The sequence below is a fragment of the Heterodontus francisci genome, chromosome 13 (assembly GCF_036365525.1).
Source record: "Heterodontus francisci isolate sHetFra1 chromosome 13, sHetFra1.hap1, whole genome shotgun sequence".
Classification (NCBI taxonomy): domain Eukaryota; kingdom Metazoa; phylum Chordata; class Chondrichthyes; order Heterodontiformes; family Heterodontidae; genus Heterodontus; species Heterodontus francisci.
In genome coordinates this window covers 88,418,975-88,428,474 of record NC_090383.1, presented here as the reverse complement: position 1 = coordinate 88,428,474, position 9,500 = coordinate 88,418,975, and positions in this window count along the sequence as shown.

The window sequence follows — 9,500 nt, the reverse complement described above, 5'->3', positions numbered from 1 at the left end:
TAACAGATGACCTTGAATTGATCAGCTGTAATCCATACTGTCATTGAATGTTCCATTGTATAACAACCTACCGGTACCTGCATCTGTTGCTGCAGTTTTTTTTATGGACTTGCTGGCATCCTTCTATGTATTCGTATTGAGCACCAGGTTTAATATATTTTCACAGTTCTGTCCTTTGCTCTTGTATGTAGACTCATATCTGTCGCATGCAGTTGGGAAAGGGAATATTGTGAATGCTGAAAAAATTGCATATATTGCACAATGGGTTTATCAACTACTGAAAGATAAAGTTGTCTTATTGTTTCAGATGAGAGTTTTTATCCATATCATTACTATTTCTCTTTCAACTTCATTTCCAGATTATGTTTCACACAGTAGCATGCTCAGCTGTATGTTTGAGTTCAATTGCATGTAAAGGCATTTTGAGATACTACTCTCAAACAGAAAACTCTGTTTAATGGTGTCTTTTTAATGTAATGAAACGGCTCTAAGGCACTTCAGAATAAACACTGAAGAGGAGTTGGGGTGGTGACCAATGGCATACTTAAAGACAGACTTTCCGGAAGGTAGAGAGAGTTAGTAAAGGGGCAGGTTTTAGGAACGTAATTCAGAGTGTAGGGTCATGATGGCTGAAGATTGCATCACCAATCAGAGTGGAGAAAATAATGCAGGATCAGCAGGCAGCAGCTGCAAAAGCAAAGGTTGAGCAGTGATGTCACGCTGCAGGAGATTATGGAGAAAGGGTGGGGCGAAGCCGTGGACGGATTTGTAAATAGGTATAAGAAATCAAATCAATGATTCATGAGTGGGAAATCAATGGAGAATGGTCTTGACTGGTATTAGAAGTGTGGGACATAGTATGGGATAGGGAGCCAGAGCTTGAGAGGCTGATGAAGGTGGTATTGGAGAAAGGTGTAGCTAAAGGCAGTATGAATGGGTTTCAGCAGCAGTGGGGGTAATTTAAATTAGAAGGTAGTAATATTGCAGAGATGGAAATAGGCATTTTTAATAAATAGAATCTGAAAATAGCATTAAAACATTGCAAACAAAGCAAACTTAGACTCTTCACTGTTCAAAGCTTGACACATACTAGGTTTAAACATATATTGAAACAGTCAAAAGGGGGTGTGTCGCTGTACCAAAATTGTGAACTTACATTTTTACAGCAAGCCTTCATTCACCTCCCTTAATTTTTCTTTTTGTTGGACTTTACTTTTGAAGTGCATTGAGATGTTACATTAATAATGTTGAATCATTGTAAGTGACCTTTCAGCTTTTGACATTACATATAGAGGGAGTCTAGTGGTGTCATTCGAGGCTGGAACAAATTAAGTTATGGCTTGCTTGACTGGAGGCTGATCGAATTATTATTGAAAAAGCAAATCAATTAAAATCGTGACAGCAGTGATGCAAGAATGATCTGATGCAGCACTGGAAGTGTAGAAAGGTGACGGCTCATAATGTGCTAATGTGGACTTGCAGCTTCAGTGTTTTTCATTTCATTGCCTGCCACGTATGATTCTATAACTGGAAAATAGGACTGTCACAGTGCTCTAACTAGGAATAAGATTAAATGTCAATACTGACCCAATTAAAGTTTTGAAAAAAATGGCACTTTCCACTTCCAACAGTTTTGTTCAACTATTTTACCTGATTTGGGAAGTATGAGAGGAAACCAGCAATAAGTTTCAAGTTGGAGTACAATCATGCTGTATTTGGTGAGTGAAAGTAATTTAGAACAAGTCTCCTACTAAAGAATGATCATTTCAAATCTGTTTTATCTCTAAAAGGAGTGAATGTGTATAAAAATCTGAAATATTGCTTTGCTTGAAGGAAGTCATGCCAAATTACTACAATGATTTTAGTCCCAGACGCAACCACTTGAGCTTCCCCTTCCTTTGGTAGAAAAAGGTTATTAAATATGTTACATGAATTTCTCCTTGTAAATCAACTAAAGCTAGAGAGTTTGGAGTGGAGTTTTGTCTTCACCACTTGGATGTCACGTGCAGTCTGGGTGGGGAACAAAGGGGAAAATCTGGCAGGGAGGATTGCATGTACTTGAAGTTAATAGAAAATCCAAAAGACTCTGTAAGGGTCTTAGATTTTCCATCAAATCTTCCTTTCTGTGCATACATCCGGGTGATGCTTAACGCCCACACAGCAAGGATGAAAATCTGTTCCACTGTCTGCATTGGAAGATGTGACTTGTTTTTTTTTGCCCTACTCTGTATTGCAATGCTTTTCACATGGAAGTATCACGACCGCTCAAGACAAAGCCCCCCCAATCAATATATATATAATTCTGACTGCGGTGGGAGCAATGCACTGTCAATTCAGCCCTGCTGTTCCATAGGTCGCATCATACATATCATAAAGCTTTCCAAAATCAAAGAAAGCCACAGACGAATTGAACAATCTATTAACCCCCGAATGAGGTGAACCAAACCAAATATCTTTAGATATCAACAAATTAACTGTTTATTAGAAAAAAACTAAAATATTAAACTCTAAGATAAACCAATATCTAAAGACTTTATAACTTAAAGAATCTAACTCCCACATTTGCATACATATACCAAAACAGTAGACTGCCTGGAAAAATAGAAACAGTATTAAAGTTTTTGCAGATTTACGTTCCTGCTGAAATTGAATCTTCAGTGTAGAAGCAGGCCAATGTTGCTTGAAGTCTTTGCAGTTGTCTGCTGGAAAAAACAGGTTCTTCAACGGTAGGATATTCAGTAGTCTAGTTCAGCAGTTGAAGTGTTGCTCTTTCCAGCGATGAACACAGCAGATCAACAAATAGCTATTTAAAAAAAAATTAATCTGGCTTGACTTTTCAGAATTCTGAGAGGGAATAATAAATAGGGTTTAAATAGACTTGAGAGAGAGCTCTCCTCTTTCCTTCATGTGCCAGAACAGTCTGTGACCCAACTGTCTCTGAACAAATAGTTTTCAAAGTCAAACCTTCAAAAGCAACCTTGTATGTCCTGTTCTCCCTCTCTCTATGGCTGTATCCAGAACACTTTCCGGTAACTTCTGAAGCTGGCTGCCTTAAAGTAGTACTGATCTCTTACAGCCTTAAGGCACACTGCATATTTCCTGAGGAAAGAAAAAAAAAGGATCATGACAGATGTAACTATCATAAAAATGTTACATAACTTATCCCAGTGGCAAATGATTGCTATGGTACTAAATTATACAAGTATGAAAGTCTTCGGTTCTATTCTGCTATGCGTTTCATTAGCTGGGGCGGCTACAGCAGTTTCAGATCCCCGGAATAGCAGCAAAAACATCCTTGCCTCTGATTACAAGTTAGTGATGCCTGTTGAATCATGTATTCATATGGATTTTGGATCGGGTTGGATTGTCACATCTTTCACTCAATGCATGCTAGCACTGGGGAGGCGGGGGGGGTAAAAATGAAAAATCATAGGATGCAACTCCTCCCAAACTATCTTTAATTTTTATGCCAGCTGATTGTGTGCCATGTCTGCTGCTCTTAGCAGGATTTCACTGTGCAGTTGGACATCTGATTTAAATTTAACGCTGGAAGACCAATTTTCCCAGGGCTTGGGAGACGGGAACAACTGGATAAAGCTGGTAGTGTTTTTTATAGCATTGCTTGTGAACCAAGAGGGGCAGGAGTGCTGCCTCAACTGACCCCTCCCACCCCCTGCACCTCAAGCAACTGGTACAATTAGCCAATACCTCTCTCCAAACCTGTGTTGCCAAATCTTATGACTACCACCCCCTGTGATCTTTTCTCTCACTCTGCACCTTATCCCCACTCTGCTCCTTCTCCCCGCCCCCCCCACCCCCCCCCCCCACCCCCCCCTCCCCGCTCCCCACAATCCAGCACAATTTTTTTTCTGACCTCTCCTTAATACCCCACTATCTTTGCCCGTTGCCTGGACCTGTTCCTAATGGTCTCGGGCTGTGGTCTTTTAATCACAGTCTTTTCCACCTGGCAGCCAACCAGCCTGTCATTCTGGCCAGCTACCAGGCAGGAAGTGGAATTTTGAACTTCAAGACCACTGCCTTTCTGGATTTCCCCTATCCCCCACAAGCAGGCTCCCATTGTCCAATCCCATAAATGTCAGAGTCTGTGTGTCTGAACTCATATGCCAAGGTGCCAGAGGATTGATATGCTCCTGGAACTATACCCCAACAGCTAACAAATCAGTGCCTTCAGTACAAATTGGTATCATTTGTTTGCATTTGACATCCCAGTGGTTAGTTGTCCGTCTCCCTTATCAAGAGTGATTGGCATCCTTCCATTTGCGAGAGATGGGAATGCAGCCTCAAAACTTTGTTGAGGTCAGATGAGATTGTCTGCTGCACTTCTTTTGGTGGCTTAACAAGCTGACTTTGGAAAGGCAATGTCTGCCACAAGGACCACACATGAAGTTGTCCTTTGCCGCTGGTGTGCGGGATGATCTCTGCTGATGCCTTGTTTGCAGGGCTGGCGTCTGCTTTTGGAGCTTCTCAAACCACTTGTGGTGGCGAATTCCTGTCCACACCCGTTTCGTCATTTGCATCAATTGTCAGCTGAAGTTTCCCACTTGTTAAGGTTGTTATTGAGGGCTTTCACGTGTCTTGACAGAATCCTTGAATCGGAGCTTTGGATGCCCTGTTAGTCTCTTGGCAAGGGCGACCTCCCCGTATAGCGTATCCTTAGGGATGCGGCCATCTTCCATCCTGTGCACGTGCCCAAGCCAACGAAGCCTTCATTGCTTGATTAGCACCAGCATGCTTGTCCGAGAAAAGATTGCTTCATTGGTGACTTTGTCTTTCTATGTGATGCCGAGAATGTCTAGTGGACACCGGCAATAGAAGTTATTGAGCCTTTTTTCTTGGCATAGCAATGTGCTGAGGATACATCTTGGTCCTGTGGACTAGTTTGTTGTTGTTCCTTGTCTGTTTTGTTTGTTGGTGTTGCCTTTTTGGTGTCTGCCTTTCCAATGCATATGTTGAGCTCTTGATGAAGAGACAGGCTGTCTCACCGTAGAATCAAGGTAGCTCAATTTGCTGACTGCTTCAAGTGGTGTGTTGTTGAGTCTGATCACTGGTGGAGAAAGAACACCCTGTCCCATAACTACAGTTTTCTTGACACTGATGGTGAGGGAGAACAAGACAGGCATGGGACAGACAATCCGCAAGCCTTTGGAGCTGGTCTTCTGTCTGGACAACTAGTACAGCATAATCAGCATACAGAAATTCTCTGATCAGGCATGCCGCATTTCTGGCTTTCTGTCTTGTTAGACTGAGGAGTTTCCTGTCTGATATTGTGTGGAGATACACTCCTTCCATGTTGGCAGGAAAAGCATAGGTCAGGAGGTCAGAGAAAACAATACAAAACAGTAGGGGCTAAGATGCAATCCTGTTTCACACCATTCTTGACCTCAAAACTGTCAGATGGCGCCGTGGAATTGAATGATGGTGTGCATGTTATCATGGAAGGATGGGACGAGACTGCGAAGCTTGAGAGTACAGCCGATTTAGAGGCCCGTCCTGCTCACGGTGTCAAATGCTTTTGTGAAATTCTTAACAACAAGGTAAGAATGCTGTCTGCTGCTCTCTGCACTTGAAGTTGGCATAGGGAGAAGATCATGTCTACCATGGATCGGCCTGCGCTGAAGCCACATTGTGTCTCTGGGTATATTCTGTTGGTTAGTCGATGGAATCTTGTTAGAATGACTCTGGCAAAGGCCTTCCCAGTGACGCTGATGAATGAGATGCTCCAGTAATTGTTGCAATCCCTTTGATTGTCTTTGTTCTTGTCTTATGTGATGATGTTTGCATCACGTATATCTCATGGGACAGAACCTTCTCTCCAGCAGAGGAGGAGGAGGGCGTGCAGGTATGGCAGCAAGTGGGGCTTTCCATACTTGAGTAGCTCAGCTGATATTCTCACTGCTTGGGAGTCTATGACCTTTTCAAGCTCAAGTAATGAGAGTTCTGCATCAAGGTCATACATGATAGGTAGCAACAGAAGATCATCAAGCACAGGCAGAGAGATACTGTCTCACACAAGTATAGCTCGGAGTAGTGCTCTATCCAGCAGGCCATTTGCTTGTTCCTATCGGTGAGTACTTCCCAATCCACAGATTACAAAGGAGCAACTTTGAAGATGGTGGGGCTGAGTGTTCTTTTGATACCGTCGTACATAATGCGAAGGTTACCGTTGCCACTAGCAGTTTATATTTCTTTACATAGATTGATACTTGTTGGCACAGTACCTTATTGTCTTCTGCATAACTACCTTGGCTAGCAGAAGATTGTCACATACTTTAGGGTTAGGACACAGGTTGTAAGCCAAGAGTGTCTCAGTGAGCACTAATATTGACTAGATTATATGTGCAGCTTCTGCACATCCCAGTTCTTGAACAAGAATCACTGAGCATTTGCATGGAGTCCATAATTAAAATGGAGCTTTTTCATGGAACAGTAATCTGTAGAGGAAAGAAATATTAATGCATAATACATACTACTTAATGCAGCTTGTAGTGCTTTTCCGAGGTTAGAGGTAAGGCTTGTTATTGAGGCAAATAACATGCGGAGCTTTGCTTTGCATCTGGCAAGTAGCATATCAGCTCTGTAGAACTTTTTGTCCACTTATTGGTTAGGACATGAGAATTACAGGAATAATGGATGTGCTCAAACCTATGGATTAAATATCCAACTTTATAAGGTTCGCTCAAAAATATATTAATACAATACAAAACTGTATTCTACTATGGACTACTTAGCACCACCACCAACAACTTATATTTAAATAGTGCCTTTAACATCCCAAGGTGCTTCACAGGAGCATTAAAAAAATAAAATATGACACTGAGTCACGTAAGGAGATATTAGATCAAATGACCAAAAGCTTGGTCAAAGAGGTAGGTTTTAAGGAATATCTTAAAGAAGGAAAGCGAGGTAGCGAGGCGAAGAGGTGTAGGAAGGGTATTCCAGAGCTTGGGGCCTAGGCAACTGAAGCACAGCCACCAATGGTAGAACAATTAAAATCGTGAATGCTCAAGAGGCCAGATTTCGAGGAGTGCAGATATCGTGGAGGGTTGTGCGGGTGGAGGAGATTACAGAGATAGGGGGGTGGGGGGGGGGGGGTGTGGAGGCCATGGAGCTATTTGAAAACAAGGATGAGAATTTTAAAATCAAGACGTTGCTTGACTGGGAGCGAATCTAGGTCAACGAACACGGGGGTGATAGGTGAATGGGACTTGATGTGAGTTTAGACACAGCCAGTAGATTTTTGGATGACCTCAAGTTTACAAGGGGTAGAATGTGGAAGACCAGCCAGAAGTGCATTGGAATAGACAAGTCTAGAGGTAACAAATGTATGAATGAGGGTTTCAGCAACAGATGAGCTGAGACGGGTGAAGTTGGGTGATGTTACGGAGGTCGAAATAGGCGGTCTTAGTGATGGTGCAAATATGAGGTTGGAAGCTCATCTCAGGGTCAAATGTGACTTCGAGGTTGCAAACAGACTGGCTTAATCTCAGACTATTGCCAAGGAGAGGGATGGAGTCAGTAGCTAGGGAACGGAGTTTGGAACGGGGACCGAAAACAATGGCTTCAGTCTTCCCAATATTTAATTGGAGGAAATTTCTGCTCATCCAGTACTGGATGTCAGGTAAGCAGTCTGATAACTTAGCAACAGAGAGGTGGTGGTGGTGGTGATGTAGAGCTGGGTGTTGCCAGTGTACATATGTAAACTAACACTGTGCTTTTGGATGATGTTGCCGAAAGGCAGAATGTGGATGAGAGATGGAGAGCACCAATGATAGGTCCTTGGGGGACACCAGAGGTAACAGTGCCCGAGCAAGAAGAGAAGCCATTGCAAATGATAGTAGCTACGATTAGATAGATAAAAATGGAACCAAGCAAAAGCAGTCCCACCCAGCTAGATGACAGTGGAGAGGTATTGGAATAGGATGGTGTAGCCAACCATATCAAAGGGTGCAAACAGGACGGGGAGGATAAGTTTATTTTAGTCACAGTCATGTAGGATGTCATTTGTGATTTTGATAAGAGCTATTTCGGTGTGAAGGGGCAAAAACCTGATTGGAGTTCCGGGAAAGATGGCCACCAATTTGGGAGGCGATAACATAGAACATAGAACAGTACAGCACAGTACAGGCCCTTCGGCCCACGATGTTGTGCCGAACCTTTAACCTACTCTAAGATCAAACTAACTACCTACCCTTCATTCTACTATCATCCATGTACCTATCCAAGAGTCGCTTAAATGTCCCTAATGTATCTGCTTCTACTACCACCGCTGGCAGCGCATTCCACGCACCCACCACTCTCTGTGTAAAGAACCTACCTCTGACATCTCCCCGAAACCTTCCTCCAATCACCTTAAAATTATGCCCCCTGGTGATAGCCCTTTCCACCCTGGGAAAAAGTCTGACTATCCACTCTATCTATGCCTCTCATCATCTTGTACCCCTCTATCAAGTCACCTCTTATCCTTCTTCGCTCCAATGAGAAAAGCCCTGGCTCCCTCAATCTTTCTTCGTAAGACATGCCCTCCAGTCCAGGCAGCATCCTGGTAAATCTCCTCTGCACCCTCTCTAAAGCTTCCACATCCTTCCTATAATGAGGCGACCAGAACTGAACACAATATTCCAAGTGTGGTCGAACCAGGGCCTTATAGAGCTGCAGCATAACCTCGCGGCTCTTAAACTCAATTCCCCTGTTAATGAAAGCCAACACACCATACGCCTTCTTAACAACTCTATCAACTTGGGTGGCAACTTTGAGCGATCTTTGGACATGGACCCCAAGATCCCTCTGTTGCTCCACACTACGAAGAATCCTGTCTTTAAGCCTGTATTCTGCATTCAAATTTGACCTTCCAAAATGAATCACTTCACACTTTTCCAGGTTGAACTCCATCTGGTACTTCTCAGCCCAGCTCTGCATCCTGTCAATGTCCCGTTGCAACCTACAACAGCCTTCCACACTATCCACAACTCCAGCAACCTTCGTGTCATCGGCAAACTTGCTAACCCAGCCTTCCACTTCCTCATCCAAGTCATTTATAAAAATCACAAGGAGCAGACATGTTCAAGAAGTTCGGAAAGGAAAGGGCGGCTGGAGATGGGATGGTAGTTTGCAAGGATGGCCGGGTGAAGGGTTTTTTCTGAGGAGAGGGGTGATGACAGCATATTTAAAGGAAAGAGAGACAACACCTGAAGAGAGAGAACTATTAATATTAGCTAACATGAGGACCAGGAAGGGAAGTTGAGTGGTCAGTTCAGTGGGAATTGGATTGAGCAGGTGGTTGATCTCATGGATAAGATGAGCTCAGAGAGGGCATGAGGGGGGATAGGTGAGGAACTAGAGAACGATACAAGTTCAGAGCTAGGGCATTGTAAAACATTACAGAAAGTTTGGACCAGTGGGCTGGTGAAGGGAGGGATGCGTTAGAGGCAGCTGATCGAATGGTCTCATTCTTAGTGACAAAGAAGTCCATGAGCTCTTCG